Source organism: Gossypium arboreum, chromosome 9, assembly GCF_025698485.1.
Source record: "Gossypium arboreum isolate Shixiya-1 chromosome 9, ASM2569848v2, whole genome shotgun sequence".
Classification (NCBI taxonomy): Eukaryota; Viridiplantae; Streptophyta; class Magnoliopsida; order Malvales; family Malvaceae; genus Gossypium; species Gossypium arboreum.
In genome coordinates, this window is record NC_069078.1 from 12,554,513 (window position 1) to 12,577,183 (window position 22,671).

A 22,671-nucleotide genomic window follows, 5' to 3' on the forward strand; every position below is an offset into this window, starting at 1 on the left:
TCTTTGTTGTTGCTGCTGATTCGATTGTTGCTGCCCATATAATTTATTTTTTTTTAAGAATATTCTGCCTCTTTTCATGCCCAAGAATTTGACCACGACTTGCCCACTGTTTGACCCACATGCATGATTCTTATCTACTGAGTTAATTATGATTTTGCTTGATAGATTTCATCTCCACTGTTTTATTTCTTTTAGTTTAAATAACTATGATTAATGGAGTTAACCCTATCTTGATTTTGGTAAATTTGATTAAGTCTAAATACAAAGAGGTCACTTAATTGCATGCTTAAAATATGTTCATGACTATTAAGGTAGTTACTGAAACTTGTTTTTGACACTTGATTGTTTTTCCTAAGTCCTCCAAAATTAAAATTTTGTTTAATAATAATAATGTTTCTGTGGTTATGAGTGCAGCTTAAGACGTGACTAGCTGAGTAACCGAGGTAGGGTACTTGGGTTGTCATCCTATTTCACGTCAAAAGGTTGTGTGACGTGTTAGGTAAAACTCCGCTAACCGGAATTAATTTCTAAGAATGTGTTGGGCTGAGTAACCGGGTGAGGTGCTTGGGTTGTCATCTCTCTTCACTTCAAAAGGTTCGATATGTTCCTAGGAATAATAAAAAAATTAGGAATGTGATGGGCTGAGTAACCGGGGTAGGGTGCTTGGGTTGTCATCTCTCTTCGCGTCAAAAGGTACAGTATATTCCTAAGTAAAAATAAATAAATTAAATTAAAATTCTATAACAAAAAGAAAAAAAAGGAACAAAAAGTCATATTAATAAAATGTGAGGACTAAAGGTAAAATCGAATAGGGTGTCTTGATAGGTTTGGTAAATTACCTAATTTTCATGAAATAATCCAAGTCGATCTTAATTTTGTTTGTGTTAATTAGAACACTTTTTCAAATTTTACTTAAATCAAGCTAAGGGTTCTCTTTATTTTTCGTATGCATTTTGACTAATTTTTATAAAACTTTGGAGTAGAATTTCTTTCATGGCAGGATTTAATTTTCACAGTGGATAGGAACCATACTTGAGGGCAAGCATGGACTAAGTAGGGCGAATTTGATAATGCTCTAGAATAACGTATTTTTATGTATTAATCATGTGTTTATTCTGAGCTTGATCCTACTAATTTGAGCTATTTATGTCTTTTTATCTTTTAGGGACCGATTTGGAGGAAAAATAAAATTAAGGGACAAAAGTGCTAATTTGGAGACACATTAATGATATGCATACACAGAAAAAGATTGTGCCAAAAGTGCGGCGTGGAAGACACAAGGACTAAAAACGCAAAAAGAAGAGATTTTATTCTATAAGACTCCATTTTATTTATATTAGGATAATTAATATTAAGATAATTATTAGGATTATTCAAATTCAGGATTTTATTTTAATTATCTTTATTTATCTTTAATTAAATGTATTTATCTTTTTAGAATTTAAGTTCAATTAGAATCTCCCTAGCACTATAAATAGGGGGTAAAGTGACTCTATTTAGGGTTCATCCTTTTCTGTAAACACTCTCTCCTTGAAAGTCTAGGCTTTTTGCTTCTTCATATTTTCTTTCAATAAAATCCCCTTTTCCATTTTTATATTTATTTTCTTTTCCACCATTATCATGAGCCACTAAAACCTATCTAGCCGAAAGTTTTCAATATTCCCCAAAAAGGGTTCTTGAGGCCTAGAATCCGTACTTAGCCTTCTCGCCAAGTATTCATCGTTTCTCCGCACTACGGGCTTACGCTTCCGTCCATGGCCCTTAAGAAGTAAGCTTTTCAGCATATGCAAAGGCGGCTGCTTTGTATGTTTTGGAAGGATTTCACAGTCGGTTCGTTAACTTACTTCGTCAGAGGTTGGCAAACCAAAGAGAAAAAATGGCGTGGGATTCACCATTGAGAAGCGTTGATCTAGCATAGATTACTGGCTAGAGTGAGGTTCCCTAAAAATCGTAAGTCTAATCTTTGGAGCTGGTGGTCGTAGGCATCCTCTTCCACTATAACTGGCTTACTTGAGTTGAGAAGGGTTATTTAAAAGCCGAGGATTGAACCCAAGGCGGAATGACAGAACTGGAGGCTGGAATCTACCAATAAGAATTTCTTTTCCTTTAACTCTCTTTATTATTTTTATATATTCTCCATCTCAATTTCCGTCATTTATTTAATTTCACAATTTCAATTTAATTTAAATACTATTTTTATTTTTCCAGATCGAAATTCTTAATTCTATTTTTTTTAGGAACGCAAGTTTCTTGGCCAAGAAATTGTCCAATATTTCAAGAAACGAGCATTCATACAATCCGGTCCCTGAGGATTCGATCCTACTTCCCCTTTACAGTTATTTTTATTATTTTATAGGGAATAGGATATTTTTGGTGCTCTCAACGATCACATCAACTTAGCATACAATTGTTCTTCTCAGAGTATCTGAAGTACAATGCAAAGGTGAGTATCATGCTCAGACTTAGTTTTAGAATAGATCAGGATGAAAAACTACTACAAATTCTTGTTACAAGTTATTTTTCTCCCCCTAATGTCAGAAAAACTATCAAATCAAAATTGTAATCACAAATCACGTCATAATTGAATCTCCAATACCTTCAAAATATCTGATAATACAAAGAAACTTGTAATTAATATACATTCTCAACTTTCTTTGAGGATTGATAAACCGTAATTTATACATATTTTTATCCCATGCTTAGCACATTCATGGATGATTTCTCCTTATATTTGGTGAATTCGATGCTCCTAATCCATTAATTTCATGTTTTATACTTAGGTGAGCATAGGAGAATAAAAAGAGCGAGAAACGGGTTGAAAACAGAGAAAATAGACCAACATGAGAAATCAACATGGCCTGGACTTCCTCACACGGGTAGTCCACATGGCCGTGTCCATTTGGTAGAGTCAAAGCACGAGACCACATGCTCGTGCCTATTTAACAGCCTTGACCACAGTCTGAAGCAATCGTACATGGGCGTGTCCCTGTCGAGCCCAAGTATAGTCCTATTCGGAAAAGGCCACTTTTAAGGGTTCTTAGGCATTCTAAAGCCTATTTAAACACCTGATGAGGCACTAGAAAAGTGTACACGGAGTAGGAGGTAAGGAATTACTCAAGGAAAGCCGATTGATCCATCTCAGAAGCCAGATTCATTGTCAAGACTGAAGATCTCCCTTCAATTTCCTTCAGGAGTTTTGGGTTTTCTTTATGATTTGTTATCTTTACTCTTTTGAGATGTTTTCATTCATAATTATGAATTAAACCCCCTAAATACCTAAGGGTAATGAAACCTAAGACGGATCTTGTTATTATTATCTGAATTGTGTGATAAATATTTGACTTGTTCTTAATTATGTGTTCTTAATTCTTGTTTTAATATTCTAGGATATTGATTCAAGTTAATGCGCTTATTCAGAGGAGCAAAAGTCCCTGTCTAAGAGTAAATTTGTCGTAATTAAGCAGAGTTGATTTCACGCCTAGAGATAGGGTGACAAGATTTTGTCGGATTAGGGTGAAACCTAATAAGGGAGTCCATAAATCCAGTTAATGCAACACTAGGGTGTTAATTAGAAAGAGATTTCAATTAATTAACCTAGGGTTAGACGTTATTAGTCTCGTGAGAGATAATAATATAACTTAGGGATTTTTATGGACCAAGTCAAATGAATAAATCATCTGATTCAGAGTTAAATATCAAGTGAAGTCTAGGTGGATTTTTCCTTGGGTATTGTCTTAATCAATCGAGTTTTCCCAAAAGATTTTCCCCAATTTTCTCTCTATGCACCTTTACTTTAATTAATTAGTTTAGATAAACAAATTCCTTAATTTTTAGGCTAGATAATAAAAAGAAAGTAATTACTAGTACTCTTGGTTCCTTTGGGTTCAACAATCCGATCTTGCTAAAGCTATACTACTGTTCGATAGGTACACTTGCCTTCATCGTGATAATAGTTAGTTTCAAAAGCGATTAATTAAAAATTTTTAAAACCTGTCACGAATATCACGTATCAAGTTTTTGGTGCCGTTGCTGGGGAACTAAGATATTAGGAACATTCGATTTTTATTACTTTAGCCATATTTACTTTTAGTGCAATCTATTTTTAGTTTAATTTCACTTTTCTAACTTTTATTTTATTTTCTTCTGATAGGTTTTTCTAGTTTATGACCAGAAGAAACCCGTCAGGACCATTACTTTTCGATAGTGAGATCGATCGCATAGTTCACAGAAATCAAAGAGAAATAAGGCGAAGCTTAAGATACACAGAGGAAGAGCAAGAGGACTATAATCACACCACAACCAAGGAGATGGCTGAAAACTAGGAAAATCTGCTACCTCTTATGATTGCTGCTAATTAGAATCTTGCTCCGCGTACTATGTATGATTATGCTAAACCTTCTTTATCAGAAACTAAATCAAACATAGTTAGGCCTGCTGTTGCTACAAATAATTTTGAACTGAAACCTAACACAATTCAAATGGTACAACAATTTGTTTAGTTTGATGCTTTGCAGGACGAGGATCCTAACGCTCACTTGGCGAATTTTCTGGAGTTTTGCGATACATTTAAAATCAATAGCATTTCTGATCATGCCATTCGTCTTCGGTTATTTCCCTTTTCATTGAGGAACAAAGCTAAACAGTGGTTGAACTCGTTACCACGAGGGTCAATCACTACTTAGGAACAAATGATCGAAAAGTTTTTATTAAAATATTTTTCACCGACTAAAATGGCTAAATTACATAATGATATCCCTTCTTTTGTGTAGATGGATTTAGAAACACTCTACGATGCATGGGAGAGATACAAGGACCTTTTGAGAAGATGCCCTCACCATAGGTTACCACTCTGGCTACAGGTTCAAACGTTTCACAATGTCTTGGATCCTTCGACTAGACAGATGATTGACTCAGCTGCTGGTGGAACTATCAATAATAAGACACCTGAGGATGCTTATAAATTTATAGAAGAGATGTCACTGAATAATTATCAGTGGCAAGTCATGAGGAAAAAACCAACGAAAACAGCCAGTGTTTTTAACGTCGATTCGGTCACCATGCTCTCTAATCAGGTAGAACTTTTGAATAGAAAAATTGATGGTTTTCTTGGTTCTTCACAGGTTCACCCAGTAATGCAATGCGAAGTAAATAGAGGTGGATCAAGCAATTCAGAATACCCACCCTATGGCCATAACATGGAGAACGAGCAGTTAAATTACATGGGTAATAATCCTCAATCTCAAAATAATCCTTATAGTAACACTTACAATGCAGGTTGGAGGAACCACCCAAATTTCTCATGGGGAGGCCAAGGGAATCAAAGACCACCACCTCCAGGCTTCCAACAACCACCCTACCAACAAGAGAAAAAGCCGAACCTTGAGGAGATGCTAACAAAATCCATCTTAGTGTCAGAAACTCATTTTTAGAATACCGAGACAGCACTTAAGAATCAACAAGCGTCGATCCAAGGGCTCAAAACTCAGATAGGACAGCTCATCAAACTAATTTCTGAAAGACCACCAGGAAGTTTACCTAGTAACACTGAACCCAACCCAAGGGGGTAATTTAATGCAATTACCATCCAAGACAAGGAAGGGTTAGTGGAACCTAAACCAGAACCAAGGCAAGGAATTATGGTAAGTAAAAGCAAAGGTGAGGAAGACCACAATGAACAAACATCGATAATTAAAGAGTACAAACCTCGTGTGCTATACCCTAATGTGACAAGGAAAGACCGTACAAACGAACAATTTGGTAAATTCCTTAAATTATTAAAGAAATTACATATTAACTTACCGTTTATAGAAGCTCTTTTGCAGATGCCAAACACAGTCAAATTCTTAAATAAGCTTTTAACAAATAAACGGAAGTTGGATGAGGCGTCGCATGTGGAGCTAAATGTGGTTTGCTCAGCCATACTATAGAATAAGCTGGCCAACAAATTAAAAGATCCAGGAAATTTTACGATTCCTTGATTAATTGGTAGCTTAGATGTTAATAATGCTTTGGCTGATTTAGGGGCTAGTATCAATGTCATGCCTTACAAAATTTTTAAGCAACTAGGTCTTGGGAAACCCAAACAAACTAGGATGAGTATTCAATTATCCGATAAAACAATCAGATTTCCTAGGGGTATTATTGAAGATGTACTCGTTAAAATTGAAAAATTTATATTCCTAGTTGATTTTGTTGTTCTAGACATAGAGAAGGATAGTAACGTGCCTTTAATTTTAGAGAAGCCCTTTTTAGCAACTGCTAGAACGATAATTGATGTTGGTACAGGTGAACTCACACTTCATGTGGGTGATGAAACAATCACTCTTCAAGCTCGTAATTCAAGTAACACCTCAAAAATCGAGGGTGATTACATAAATCATACTACTAGTACTGGTCATATGGTGAAAGCCTCTGTATAGAAAACAGGTTTGAAGAACGCACATGAGCCATGTTCAAGCAACAACAAAGGACCTATCTATGAAGAACGAAGGCTGCGAGTTGAGGAACTAGATGAATGGTGGACACATAAACCAAAACCACGACTTGACGAGCTTAATATTCCGCCAAATCAACTTAAGGTTGGAGACAAAGTACTACTGGATGCAGCAGAGTATTGCCACTTCTGAATCTAATGGAGAAATTCCTCTCACGGTACTTAATATTTTTCCATACGATACAGTCGAGGTAATTCATCCTAAATTTGGCACTTTCAAGGTAAATAATACTCGTCTAAAACCTTATTTTGATAAAATTGATAGCAGGGATGAGGAGTGTAACCTCCTCGAACCACCATGACTATGCAAGATCAAAGTAAGTCGAGCTTAGACTATAAATAAGTGCTTTTTGAGAGGCAACTCAAGCGCTAACAGTATTGACTGCTTTAAAATTTTAGTTCTTAACATCTAATCACTAGCTGAGTCCTTGAAACACAGGTTTTCTAATCCACACGGCCAGGCACACAGGTGTGCCTTAGCCTGTGCTCACACCATGGGCGGAGACATGGCCGTGCGATACGGCCGTGTGAAAACATGCAAAATTTTCCTAACATGAGATGCGATAAGTTGCCACAACCATACGATGTGGTCGTGGGCAAGCCTGTCAAAACAACACGAGCGTAAGACACGCTCGTGTCCTGAAACCGTGGTTGAAATTGAGAGTTTAGCACGAGTGTGTCTTTGATAAAATAACACGGGTGTGCACCTATATACACAGGCGTGGGAGAAGCGAACGAAGTAGAACACAGTCGTGCGACACGGCCGTGTGCCTAAAATCTATATAAACCCCTCACTATTCATCATCCCCTTCCCCAAAATCCCTAACCCTAGCTGCCCCAACTCTTGCCCTCGCCCTCCTTACCACGCCCGTGCGCTGACCCAATCTCTTCCATCTTGCGTTTGTCTACTCTTTTCTCTCTATTCTCTTCAAATATTTTACTTATTTCATGATTTTTTATTATTTTATTTGACTATTTTGGGTAAACATTTATGGTTATAATGATAATAGTACTTATGCTCTTTGTTAGAAATTTGCCATTTTAGTCACTGCACGATGCTACATTCATCCATTTTTCTTGTTTACATGGCTTTTATGCTTACCCACACCATATTTCATATTATCAAACCCACATGCATTCATTCATTAGATATTCCATTTAGCACTATTCCCATGCTCTTATTGTTAATAATGATTTCCATTAGGATTTAGTTACTTTTCATCTTACCTGTTACCTGTGATGCCCATGAAGTATTCTTCTTTAATGTTAAGATACTTGCATACCTCTCCATGCCATTCTTGGGGAGTATTGTTTTAACTTTGACTTTTCATTGCAGGTATACCATGTCAACCTCACGTGGAAAAAAGACTGCCATCCTCACTTCAAAGAAGAGGAAAAGAGCAACGTCATCCTCGGGTCCTACCACTGAGATTCGCCATCCTTTCCTTCAGTTCCCCTTAGGACCCCAAGAAAAACTCTTTCAGATACTTCGAGCCCGACCCTTAGGTGTGGGCTGCTGCATTGACTGGGCGCACTTGAACAAGTCTAATTGGTTGACGTGGTCTGAGCTATTCTAACGACTGACCCGTGGGAGCTCTTCTTTGGGATCATCGAGCCGACGTACCTCGAGCTCACCCTGGAACTCTATTCGACCTTTCACTTCCAAACCTTTATGACGGAGTTTGATGATTCAGGAATGGTCCAATTCTGCCTCAGTGGTTTGGTTCACCAGTTAAACGTACCCGAGTTCGAAATTGCACTAGGGTTGTATACGAAGGAGTTCATGGACGACAACGAGCTCGACACCCTTCATCGCCATATCCACTATTCTCCTTCGAAGTGTTGGAGAGCTTTAGTCCCTTACTCGGCCACCTATGACCCCAGCCGCTCCAAGGCATCGGCTCTCGCACTGTCCTTGAGATATCTGCATGCTATCCTTGCTCACACCCTGACAGGACGGCGGGAGAGCACCAGCGTCATCAAAACTCACGACGCCTACTTTTTATGTAGTATGGAGAATGGGCACGTCTTCGACCTTGCCTATTTCATTGCCCTCGCCATCTGCCATTAGACGAAACGGTATAGGAGATGAGTCATCTCTATTGGCCCCTATATGACTAGACTGGCATGGTACTTCGGACTCTTCAACACAGCAGCACAATCATCCTCCCTCACCCTTATCGGCCAAATGTCCCCACAGGGCATCTCGAGTATGCTACGTATAAGGATGATCAAGAAATGATGTGGAACCTACACTCCTCAGTACCACCTCATCCAATCCACCGAGGAGGAAGACCCAGAGAACATTACTGATGATGTCCTTCCATGTCATGAGGACCCACCGTCTCAACCACCACTCATCCATCATCCAGTTCATGTGGCGGCTTCATACTCTAACATTTCTGAGCGCCTTACTCAATTTGAGCAGTAGTATTTTCAGCACTTTGATCACATTGATGCTACTCTTCATCAGATTTTTCAACACCTTCACATCTCATCGCTACCACCACCTCACGAACTATTCGGCGATGACGATGTTTAAGAACTTTTTTTATTATCATTTTTATTTTTACCTTTATCTTTATTTATCTTCTTTAAGTACTTTTTATTTTATCTTCCTTTAATATTATTTCATTTTTAGGTTTTATAATTTCTATTAAACAATTTATAGTTTCAGCTATTCCTTTATGAGTAATTATGCCTCTTTATATTTCCTCAAGAGTTCTTGATGTTATCACAGTTATAAAGAGCTCCAAAGCTCATCATTACCTAGGAACTCGAACCTTCATTGGAAAAGGTTCTCCATGATTGCCATGTCCTGCTCAACCACGACCATAGCTACTACCAGATATAATATTCTTTTGGCGCAGGACTTATGGCCTAATGAACCTCTACCACCACCGGAGTATCCTCCTCCACTCTTATCAGGGCCTTGGCCGATTATTCTCCATAACTCCAATTCAAGGAATCCATTCATCATTTAGAAAGTTTCACTTCTCTCCTTATCTTATGATCTTATATCTATACCGTCGTAAATCTAACTTTGTACATTGAGGGCAATGAACATCTTAAGTGTGGGGGGTCTTTTATATCATTATCAGAAAAATCCCTGAATTTTGTCTTATTCTCATTTGATCTTCTCGTATCATTATTAGAATGAATTTTGATTGATTTATGATTTGATTTTCTATTAATATGTCTTGAATTAAAACATAGGCATTTATGCGTTGACTATTCAAACTTTAAGGAATTAGAGAATCAAGCATGATAAAGTTGATTTTTGAGAATTAAAAATTTTTAGGTTGTTTTCCCAAGTTTAGGTATTATCTTGAGTTAAAATTTACAGGTTTAAACATCAAAAAGCCATAATTTTTGTGAGATCTTGAACCTGTAGAGCATTTATTATTTTTTTCATGCTCACTTTTATTGTTGCTTTGAGTGCGTCAATATTGAATTGTCATTCTAGAACTTGCTTGTTTTTGCATGTTAAGACCACATCATTTGATTTGATATGTTGAGATGATAAAGGCACTTAGGTTTAAACCACTCACTCCATAAAAGCTTCCCTTCACAATTAACTTTTAGTGAACCCCCTTGAGCTTAACAACCCCATCATTGATTTTCCCTCAACATTAACCCTTAACCCATTAATGTTGAAATCCCCTAAATTAATTTGATCCCTATTTTTGTCGAGATTTGATTTGAATAAATTATTTTTATAGATTGCCTATGTTATTTGAATTTTTAAAAAAAAAATACAATACATACATATATATTAGTAGTTACTCATCATTTTTTGAGCTTAAGTGTTAATTGAAGCTCACTTGTATTCAATTAATGATTAGTTATTTTTCTAGTTAGGTAATTTTTTAATTCAATCTCGATTCTAACCTTTTCTTTTAGCTTGTGACCACACCCCCTAACCAAAGCCATGTTACAACCCTCTAAAAACCTTTTGATTGACATATCATTTCAATATATAGTGGTGGAGATTTGATTTTCATGCAAGCCTATGGTAATAACATTTCATATTGACTAATGAGTGATCCTTACACACCTCGAGTGATTTGAGTGAATCTTTAGTGAGGATGTTAAACTTTGTGATATTTTGAATCAAAGGTAAACACTTAAATGAGGGGAGACACCAATGCTTTTGTGATAAAATGTTCAACTTGGAATGTTTGAAACTTTGATGTTCTTCTAGTTGAATTCTCAATGTATGACTACTTATGGTTTATTTTGAGATATTATAGATAAGGATTATAAGTTGAGAAGAGTTTATTTTGATTGTGAGTTGAGAATTTTGCTTGAGGACAAGCAATCGCTTAAGTATGGGGGTCTTTGATAAACCATAATTTATACATATTTTTATCCCATGCTTAGCACATTTATGGATGATTTCTCCTTAAATTTGGTGAATTCGATGCTCCTAATCCTTTAATTTCATGTTTTATACTTAGGTGAGCATAGGAGAATATAAAGAGCGAGAAACGGACCGAAAACGGAGAAAATGGACCAACATGAGAAATCAACACGGCCTAGACTTCCTCACACGGGTAGTCCACACGGCTGTGTCCATTTGGCAGAATTGAAACACAACTTACACGGGTAGACCACACGCCCTTTCCGATTTAACTGACTTGACCACGGTTTGAAGCAATTGTACACGGGCGTATGACACGGGCGTGCCCCTATCGAGCACAAGTATAGTCCTATTCGGAAAAGGCCACTTTTGAGGGCTCTTAGGCATTCTAAAGCCTATTTAAACACCTGAGGAGGCACTAGAAAAGTGGACACATAGTAGAAGGCAAGGAATTACTCAAGGAAAGCCGATTGATCCATCTCAGAAGCCGGATTCATCGTTAAGACTGAAGATCTCCCTTCAATTTCCTTCAGGAGTTTTGCGTTTTCTTTATGTTTTGTTATCTTTACTCTTTCGAGATGTTTTCTTTCATAATTATGAACTAAACCCTCTAAATACCTAAGGGGAATGAAATCTAAGACGGATCTTGTTATTATTATCTAAATTGTATGATAAATATTTGACTTGTTCTTAATTATGTGTTCTTAATTCTTATTTTAATGTTCCAGGATATTGATTGAAGTTAATGTGCTTATTTAGAGGAGAAAAAGTCCCTGTCTAAGAGTAAATTTGTTGTAATTAAGCGGAGTTGATTGCACGCCTAGAGATAGGGTGATAAGATTTTGCCGAATTAGGGTGAAACCTAATAAGGGAGTCCATAGATCGAGTTAATGCAAAACTAGGGTGTTAATTAGAAAGAGATTTCAATTAATTAACCTAGGGTTAGACGTTATTAGTCTCGAGAGAGATAATAATATAACTTAGGGATTTCTATAGATCAAGTCAGATGAATAAATCGTCTGATTCAGAGTTAAATAACAAGTGAAGTCTAGGTGGATTTTTCCTTGGGTATTGTCTTAATCAATCGAGTTTTCCCAAAAGCTTTTCCCTAATTTTCTCTCTGTGCACCCTTAGTTTAATTAATTAGTTTAGATAAACAAATCCCTTAATTTTTAGGCTAGATAATAAAAAGAAAGTAATTACTAGTACTCTTGGTTCCTTTGGGTTCGACAATCCGGTCTTGCTAAAGCTATACTATTGTTCGATAGGTACAGTTGCCTTCATCGTGATAATAGTTAGTTTCAAGAGCAATTAATTATAAATTTTTAGAACCTGTCATGAATATCACGTATCAAGGATTCACTCATCTTTGTGCATTGTGATGGAGCAATTGGAATATATTCGTACACACAAAAATTCGAAGATGACAAATATTTAGCTCTTGATCAAAAGCCAATTGTAATGGGGAGTATTTATAACTTGTCAGTTTGATGTGTACAATACGTAAATCAACATAATCTTATGTTGAAATAGAAAGTTTATTTCTCATAAGTAATGGTTTAGACATTAATCAGAGGCGTTCAATCAATTATTTCTCTAAACCATTATGCGCATAATTGACAAGCTTTTACAAAAAAAATTCAAACTCAATCAATAAAAGACTGAGATATAAACTTATCAGTATTAGCAAGATGAATTGTCTTAATTGCATGATCTGAAATTAATTATTTAAACAAGCAACCTTGCAAATGAAAGGTTGCAAGTTGATAACACATACGTGGTTATTTTGCAGATGCATATACCAAAATCATATAATATCAAAATCATCCACATGGAGGATAAATGAGCCCATATTCGTTTCAGAAATGCAAGATATTAAATCTTAGCTTTACCTAGTGAGTTTCTAACAATCAATTTTCATTGAGAACAAGCAGCAAGTGAGAATTCTTTAAATTAAAGACTCTTCTAGTTCTTTAATGAATGTCCATATGAATTCTCAATTAATTTTCACATCCTATATAATCTAGGATAGTCTAACCGGTCATGCCAAGTAGTAAATGCATTTGTATCAGTAAATTCCTAGCTTACTTTAACATGCGTTTCAATTGTACTAAATTGTAACAAATTGATAATTTTACTATCATTCCTTTTACTTTGTATTCACATATAAGTACTATTGTGACATTTACTACTGGAACTGTCTAAATCAATGTGAAATCTATAATGCCACTAAGTCAATAAATATAATTTCTAAATAATTATATTCAATATTCTCTTTAGGGAATATGCCAAAATCTTCAAATGCAAGCATTTAGTCTAGTGGTATGATTCTCGCTTCAGATGCGAGAAGTCCCAAATTCGATTCAAAATACTTTTAAAACCCTTTTAACAAGAGTTTTGCATAATCAGTTAACTACCAAGAATAATTGCCTAGGTCATGTACAGAAACAAGCCTATACTAAATATATCAATAAACGTCACATCTCAAACATAAAAATATGATATCGAAACCATTTTTAAAATCGAATTTTGGAAAATGAGAATCGATTTTAAGAAAAACAAAAACGGGAGTTGCCACCAATCTTTTTAGGTGTGATTGGATCACCTTTAAAACATTTTTGTTTTAAAATCATCAGTTTTGTTCTACGAAATAAAAAGATCGGGTTCGAGAGTCGGTTACGTACGAGGAAGGATTAGCACCCTTGTAACGCCCAAAAATTGGTACCTAATTAATTATCAAATATCTTTAAGATCAGAAATTTAAAAATTTTAAGATGCAATCCTCTTTAAAATATTTTGGTTTTTGAAAATTGGGGTTCACTTATATCAAAATATTGATACTAAGTTAGCCTTTTGGAAATCCTTATCTCGAAATGACAAAACGCCACATCCAGTAAGTTAGGACACAACGCTTTGAAATTCTAAGACAGTTGCTCGTATTTTGAAAATCTTAAAAACTTAGAAGGGTACTTGACTATTCAAACTCAACGAGAAAAATTGCAGCCCAATAAGTTAGGGCACTACTTTTCTCGAAGCCTCCGGACATCAAGCATTGCCTTTTATTTTTTTTCAAAAAACCTTGGAATATTATTTTAAATGACGTTTTAGGATGACATATTAATGCATCATGAAGCATAGATGTACAAAATATTCTAACATTTCCATACAAACATAAATAATATCATTAAGACAAAACTAAATAACATGAACATACATTTAATGAAAAAATCATACTAGGGTAAATATAAGATAATAAACAAATAAAAACATGAGTAAACTAGAAGAAAAACATAATACATACAAAATTATACAACAATATATATCATAAAATAGCACATAAAAGAAATAATTAAACATAGCATATAAAAAATGAAACTATGCACAAATAAGATAAATGACATACACTAAAAAATGAATAAATAGAACATTTACAAATTATAAAAATATAATGCAATAATTCAAAATACATGAAATGATAATATAATATATATACATGCATAGAAAATATATATTTGAAAATAAACTATATAAAAGGTTAAATATTATAATATATAAAATACATAATCAAATGTATAAAAGATAGGAATAAATATACATATTTGAAAAATGAAGGAATTAAAATAAAAAAGGTTGAAAAACTAAGATAGACGAAGAATAAAATAAGAACAAACCACAGAGAGTAAGAACGCAAGAGGGAGAGAAATTTGAGTGAATGCTCTCAAGAATTCTTATTGCTTCCCAAAACTCAAGTCCTTTACAATGAAGGGAGAGGCCTCTATTTATAGTTGAGCCTCCCAAATCCAACAAGATGCAGATCAATTACATCAACGGTTAAGATTAAAGGATATCTACAAATTAAATCTCCAAGATTACAAAATCATATCTTCAAGATTGCATATCATATCTAAGATTATATCATATCTAAGATTGCATATCATATCTAAGATTGCATATCCTTAAAGATTATATTTCCATATAAGTCAAGCTTGTAGATGGACCTTAAGTCTTTTTAAGTAATGGGCCATTCTAATCGGGCCAAATTATATTTGTAATTCTGGACTAAACTTGGACTTCATTTTTTTGGGGGGTTTATTATATTTTTTTTTTGGACTTATTTCTTGGCCCGGGAAAAATTGAGTGTCTACGGCTGCCCCTCTTTGCTCATTGTTGTGTAACAGGAATCGAGCAAAGACTCATAGAAAGACCAAATTTGCCCGGCCTTATCGGATCATGGTCCTCAATCTGCTCATTGCAAACTCAAGACTGTCATGTTGATATCTTCGATCTGCTCTCTATCGAACATAGAGACGCCAAATCTGCTTCTTCGATTTGTTTCCTGACAATACAGAGATGCCAAATCATCTTAGATCTACTTCAGCATAAACATGTGAAAGCCAAATCTACTATGTCTTCGATTTTCTCCTTGTGAACACAAGGATGCCAAATCATCTTGGATCTGCTTCAGTAAAATCATCTGAAGGTCAGATCTGCTATGTCTTTAATATGCTTCTTGTAAACTTATGACTGTCCTGTTGATATCTTCGATCTGCTCTCCATCGAATACAGAGACGCCAAATCTGTTTCTTTGATTTGTTCTCTAACAATACAGAGATGCCAAATCATCTTAGATTTGCTTTAGCGTAAGCACGCGAAAACCAAATCAGCTATGCCTTCGATTTGTTCCTTGTAAGCACAAGGATACCAACCATCTTGGATCTGTTTCAGTCATCTGAAGGTTAGATCTGTTATGTATCTGCTCTCCATCGAAATGGAGATGGCAGACTTTGATTTGTTCTCTGACAATACAGAGATGTCAAATCATCTTAGATTTGCTTCATCGTAACCACGTGAAAGCCAAATCAGCTATGTCTTCGATTTGTTCCTTGTAAGCACAAGGATACCAAACCATCTTGGATCTGCTTCAGTATAAACATCTGAAGGTTAGATCTGCTATGTATCTGCTCTCCGTCGAAATGGAGATACCAGACTTCGATTTGTTCTCTGACAATACAGAGATGCCAAATCATCTTAGATTTGCTTCAGCGTAAGCACGCGAAAACCAAATCAGCTATGTCTTCGATTTGCTCCTTGTAAGCACAAGGATGCCAAACCATTTTGGATCTTGCTTCAGCCAGATCGGCTATGCTGCGGCCTATTACCCTACCGCTTAGGGGATTAAGCCGCGTCATCTTTGATAACCTGTAGAATGATTATGCCTGCTAATTGGGATGCTATGATCGAAGTGAGTCGAATGTTCCTAATTAAACATGTTATGATGCAAAATGTTGTGAACATGACCGCTATCCTAGATGTCACCACTCATTCATCTATCGAGCTTTCCACCTCGTTCTTCTCAACATATCAATCATACTCTGCTCTTATGCCTCGAATCTTCTCCATCAATTTGGTCTACCGTACCATTCCCCGAATGTTACGACCCACTGAAGATGTTTATGAAATGATCCTTTCTTAAGATCAATATTGCTTAAAACGTCCAACCACCTTTTAGACTGAAGAAGAAAATCTCTCGAGAATCTCCAACCCATACATATGAGAATTCCTTAAACAATTGTCTTGTTTCAGTTTCTTGTATTATCTAGAAATTTCCAGTGTAATATGCAAAACTTCTTTTGTGAAGATATTTTAGAACATCTATCATTATTTCAATGCAACATGCTTTATGAATAATGGGGGACAAATAAATTGATCCTGAGGATAATTAGATTTGGACACATTATTGGAAGGAATGAAAAAAAATTAACCTGAGAACATATCTTTGCGAAGAATAAGAATCCAAATATAGTAAATAGAACAGAAATCAGATGCCCTAGATATCGCCGCTTGAGCGTCTATACACTAGCTCCATGAAGACTTTCTTGAGTTCAACATGTGTTTAAAAGATCCAAAGTAATTCGTTGATGCCTCGATATGTAACATACTTCACTTCTCGTCGAATCTGGTATAGCAAGGTCACTGCATGACTTTCCAAATTTGAGCTGCCCTTTCGGGTTTTCAACTCAAAACTCCTTTGGTCTCAAGGCGCCCTTTGCGGGTTTTCACCTTGGCCTCTCCATTTTTATTTTTTTATTTTTTAGTTTTCTTTTTTTTTTCTTTTTTTTTTTTGAAATAGAAGTCCCAAAGTGCCATTTGCGGGTTTTCACCTTGGCTTCCCTTCTCCTTCAGACAAAGTACTCCTTGACCAAGTTCGAATTCACTGGATCAGATAAATTCTTCCTATCCATTTCTTGTTAAAATTAGTGCACCTCTAGAGAAAGCCCTCCTCGCAACATATGGCCCTTCCCAATTTGGCATCCTTTTGCATGGGAAGGGTCCCTTTCAGCACAAGATTTCCTTTATGAAATTCTTTTGGATGAACCTTCTTTGTCATAAGTCTGTGTCATCCATTCTTGGTACATTTGCTTAGGATGAATACTTTCAAGTTAAGTTTACTAGAGGTATTCAATTCTTGACTCCATCAAAGCTTGAAGGAAAAATCTTGATTCATAAACCCATGAGAAAGGGATTGCCCCAAAGTAGCCCCGGCCGTTGTTTGTCAAACCCTACAAAAGATGGTTCAATGATTCTCGAGACAAGAATGAAGTTCTTGACTTTATCCTTCAACCTGGAAAGCTGAGGTACAGAGATTACTCCCGGAGCATATATCCCACCATGACTCGATGATGTTTCTGAAGCATCCCTAATCTTCATAAATTGCCCCCAACTGTGAAGCTGTCAAATGAGCATAGCAAATAGGAGCCACAACAAATATGGATGTGGTGATACATATAGGATAGAGAATGAACAAACCCTTGTAGATCATCAGCCGAAAACCCAGCCTGGTCTAAGAGAACATGATAGTGGGTCTGCCTCGTGATTCTAATCATTCCAGCATGGGTACCAAGGTAAAAATCATTGTTCTTTGAATGGCATACTTTGTTGTCAATGACAAAACAATGTAGCACATTGTCAGGAGATCCCTGCTAAAAAAACTTGGTATGATGGTTTTTCGTACAACAATAACCACAATCTTTAGGGTTCCACTTCTCGTCAAGGAACTTGCAAGCCTCAATAACTTGATTAAAACCTGATGGAATTGAGACTCGCTAACCCCATCCCTAAAAATAATGATTTGATCAGGTTTCCTCTTCCTTGAACTTGTATAGAAGTCTAAGAGAGCTTCCTTTATGATATTGTCATTCACTTTGTCAGAAACTGGTTTTGAAGAAAGAATCTATCATTTTAAGCTTTAGGGACTGTATACAGCCTGATGCCCCATAGCTGGAAATCAATGGCCACCGCCTGGAGCTAACCATCGCAGCTATTGACGGCACATCAGACTACTCAGGAAAGCCAAACAATGTACCCATTCTAAGGATGATGGTTGGAACCTTTGAAACAACTGGAATTGAAGGTATTTGCCCCAGCGTAAGCATAGAGAGTAGGCGGTAGTTTCTTATGCCAATTTTTACCAGTCTCGGTCATCTTCTGTAATTTGTTTTTTTCTTCTTTTTCTTTTCTTTTGGCAACCTTTGTTGTACTGTGGTATGGCGCATTATCTTTGAAAAGACTGCAAACTTTTGGCATTGTGCAGTTATATAATCTTTTTTTTTTTTGAAATGGATGACTTTTGACTTTGTAATATTGGCATATGAAGCTATCTCCCCCTCTAAATGGGGTAGTTGACGTCCACAAAGATAAGTCATTGTCAGCTTGAAACTTTTGATGAGCTCGGGCCCATAACATACATGCCCCATAAGTCTTGACTCCTTTAAATTTGGCATTCATTGTACAACTGATGCGATCCCTTTCCATGGTGGACTAACAATGCCCCAAAACCTCATGTTTATCCTGGCAATTGCAAATCCCCCTGCATGCGTCATTGGACCACATTTTTGAATTCCCATAATAGTCTCAACAAGGTCTTGTTTTGTCTCCTCAGCTAATTCTAATTTCACAATCTTTCCTTCCTCTAAGGCTATATTTCCTACCACCACTTCATGGGGTAAAAATCATTTTCAACAAATTCAGAAACAAGTCACAATTTCTGTCACCTTCAAAGTACTGAGATTCCTCTAAACACATATCGCACTCAAAAGGAACTCTGAATCTGTTGTATCATTGCCCGTGTCATTGATATTTAGGGATCTATGATATGCATACAAAAGAATATACAAGGAATAAATGAATTCAAGAATGACTATTTACATGAAATGAAAATTTATAAAGAATGTCAAAGGTCAAAAGAATTAGAATGAAAGAATATTTACTCGGATAAATAATAAAAGTGTGTTTTATTGAAAATAAAAATGTCTGAACATAAGCCCACTTTTCAAAAGAAATCTCATTACACCTAGGCTTTAGAGCAACAAGAGTGTTTTGAATATTACTCTGTAAAATTCTTAAAGATTACAGGAAGTTCTTCTGCAGTCCAATTGTTTAAAGAACTTCCCGATTCGTAAGGGCGAATGCCCTTAAGGTTTCTTTGTTCAGTCCCTTCCTCATGTATGACATTGATGGGATGATTTTTCATTTCTAAACACCTCCTTCTCCGGGTAAGCTATCCCTCCTGACACAAAAGTCGGAGATATGTAAGGGAACGTTGTTAATTCCCATTCAACTTCTTTTTTATTCTGTCGTGACCCTCTTCTCTCTTTTTTTTTCTTTCTCTTTTTAATAACTTTAACTAATTAGGGTCTTTTTATAATTTTGAATGCAAATGATGCAATGAAATGCTATAAGATGCAAATGCATGCAAAAGGTATCGAGCTCGATTCAATCTCATTTAGAAAACTTTATTTAGAAAAAGAATATCTTTACATATAAATGGATTACAAATACGCTTTCGCCCTAATGCCCAAAGTTTTAACTCTATCTAATAAAAGGGCTAACTCTCGACCTACATCCGACAATGACTCAGGCATCATACTCAATACGTCAGATCATACTGCCAAGTCTCGAACGTGTTCAGTTACCTCTCGGATCTGAATTATGGCTTCTCCAATAAGGTCTCTTTCTCTGACTTGTTCTTTAGACTGGCGCAGTTCTCCCTTTAAATGATCCTCTCGTGCCTCAAGCTGCTCGACAAAGAGCTTACTATCTTGCAATGCTGATTCCAACTTCTCAACTTTGCCTTTTAGCTTCTTTACCTCTACCGTGGAATCACGACTTCGTTGCAGATGAAGGGATCGCCCAAGCTCAGTCACCCTAATTTTTAACCCTTGATTTTCTTTCTCTAAGGTCAAATTTCGTAATTGCACCTCTTGGAACCTCCTCTCCCAATATTCGGCTTTGGACTTTTCCCCTCTTACCTCTTTCTGCAACTGATCTAAAGACCCTCCTATTCCCGCTTTCTTCAAGGATACTTGTGCCCTTTTGTAGTGCTCTTTTAAATCATCTCGATCTTCCTCTATCTTTCTCTTTTCCTTCTTTACCTTCTCGACCTTCATCGTTTGCACATCGACGTCTAGGCTCAAGTATATCTTTTTGTAACACCCCAAACCCGGCCCAGACGTTACGACCGAATCCAACGTGTCACATTGAAGTGTTTTTTGAAAACCATGTTTTCATTGAAAACCCTTCTTGATGTTTAGAAACTTTTACCGTTTAAACTTGAATAAAACCTTAGCCTTATTTTTTCCCAAAACGTGATTCATTGTAATAATCAAAGCATTGTTAACAACCTTGTAAAATTTTATGGGAAACTTTGAAAACTTGTAAACCTTTGTAGTGGCAGAAACATGTTATTTAAAAAAATAGTTAAGTATCGAAAAAATCAAACCTTCTTTGTCATGGCTTAAAGTGAATGGATACTACGCACCAGGTAGGATTCAAGAAAAGAGGAGGTGAGTCAATTAGACTGCTTAAGTACCTAGCTCTTCCAAGATCCAATCCTAGACATGCACACATCCATTGCCACACTTAAAGCTTATTACTTGTCCATGAACAACAAATTAAGTTTAAGTCTATTTAAAATATTTATTTCCTTTAAAAACATTTACGTTGCGGAAGCTTTGCTCGGTTATCGTGATATTTTAAAAATAAGCAACTTTTATAAAACGTGCCCTAGAGCTAACCAATTTAATAACCCAAAATATTAAAAATAATAAAAAGAGCGGCCTTATTACAACTTAAACCAGAATAAAAATAATCAAAATAATAAATACGAAACTTATTTTAAAGAAAATAAAACTTATTCTTCGTGGCCACTCTGAATCCCGCCCAGCTCCAAGTCCATCGATCTAAGGCTCACCTGCAAAGATGGGAAAAATGGGGTGAGTTTGGAAAACTCGATGTGTAAAGTATCCCAAACCGAGCCCAAATCGGTTCTGCTTTATTGGGCCTAAGCCCTATTCAGAATTTAGTGTTAATTGGGCCTTAGCCCATATTAACATTAATATGGGCCATAGCCCTCACAAGAATGAGAATATACCGGCCTAGCCCATATCAAGATCAATCGGGCCGTAGCCCTATTACAAGTTGAGATATATTGGGCCTTGCCCATATTAACACGATTGGGCCCATTTCAATACATTGGCCCATAATGTAACGATCTCATATGATTAATGCATGATAACCCCATCCAACCCTGCACTTGCCTCCGTCTATCCCTACACTTCCTGTGGGGAATAAATCACCCACGCCATCCCTACACTTACAGTGTTAGCACCGATTGCGGCACTTACTATAATCCGCAGCAAAGCTGCTTATATCAGAATATGTGGCACAGCCACCAGAACGGGTTCTTCCTCCATAACAAAACCCAACCCTATGCAATAGATATACATGCCATGGCATATAACAAACAGAATCAGAATATCATGTATTTCAATCAAAATTAACCCTAGGGGTATAACGGTCATTTTGCACCTAGGGGTAAAACGGTAATTTTCATATTTAGGGGTAGTTTAATAAAATTTACTATTTTAGAGTTTACATACATATTCTAACCATTAACACATTAACAGAAGCACTTACCGAGCTTTTTTACCGAATTAGGCCCGTTGGCCCACTAACCCGTTTTCGACCCATTAAGCCCAAATATACCGAAGTGCACGAAATTGCGCACTTTGCAATCATACTGCTTGAGATTACCAAAATTAACAACCAAACCACCTCACGAGCGCTCGCACGCTCGCAAGTTCACAAATGCTGGCTTTTCGGCTTTTCGACTTTTTAGCTTTTCGGCTTTTACTGATCTAGTCTATGAGTGGGTGTCATTTACACACCTATTTTATGACGATTCGTTGACGAGATCCATGCACGAACTGCCTACAATTTTATTACTACCACGTTAATCTAACTATCGAAAACGAACTACATATTAACTCTTTACCATATTCGGCCAATAACACCTTAGGCACTAGCGATCCTACCTTTGCCGAAGTTAGCGACTAGGTTTAGATCCAGTTGTTCCACTTGTCCAAGCCCTTGATCAACAGCCTCTAGATCACACTATTATCAAAACAAAGTAATTATCACAACCCTTAGGGCTATAAACCCAAATCGACAGCCTCCCTAACCTTTAGGGGTTTCGGCTTTTTCTAAAATACGAAATAAAGACTAGGTTGGAAAGACTTACCACCGATTCCTTCAATCAACGATTCCCCTTAATTCCTACTCGATTCTGATGCAGTTTTAAGCCCTCAAATGATAACAAAAGTCGAGCCTTTAGTGATCTTAATATCTGGCTATGTCCCTATGGCTATGGGTTTTCGGCTTTTTGTAACAGTGAAGAAAAGATGAGGATTTTGTAATGGCTTTGTCGACAGAAACTTGGGGTTTAGAGGACTAGAGAATCGGTCAAGAATGATGAAGA

General features: G+C 36.4%; 1 non-coding gene across 1 annotated transcript; it reads right to left on the reverse strand.

Moving 5' to 3' along the window:
- Positions 1–4,736: 4,736 nt before the first annotated feature.
- LOC128281221 (small nucleolar RNA R71) lies at positions 4,737–4,843 on the reverse strand. The gene has a single exon (XR_008271434.1). It is a non-coding gene; the product is annotated as a small nucleolar RNA R71 (small nucleolar RNA).
- Between the last annotated feature and the right edge of the window lie 17,828 nt (positions 4,844–22,671).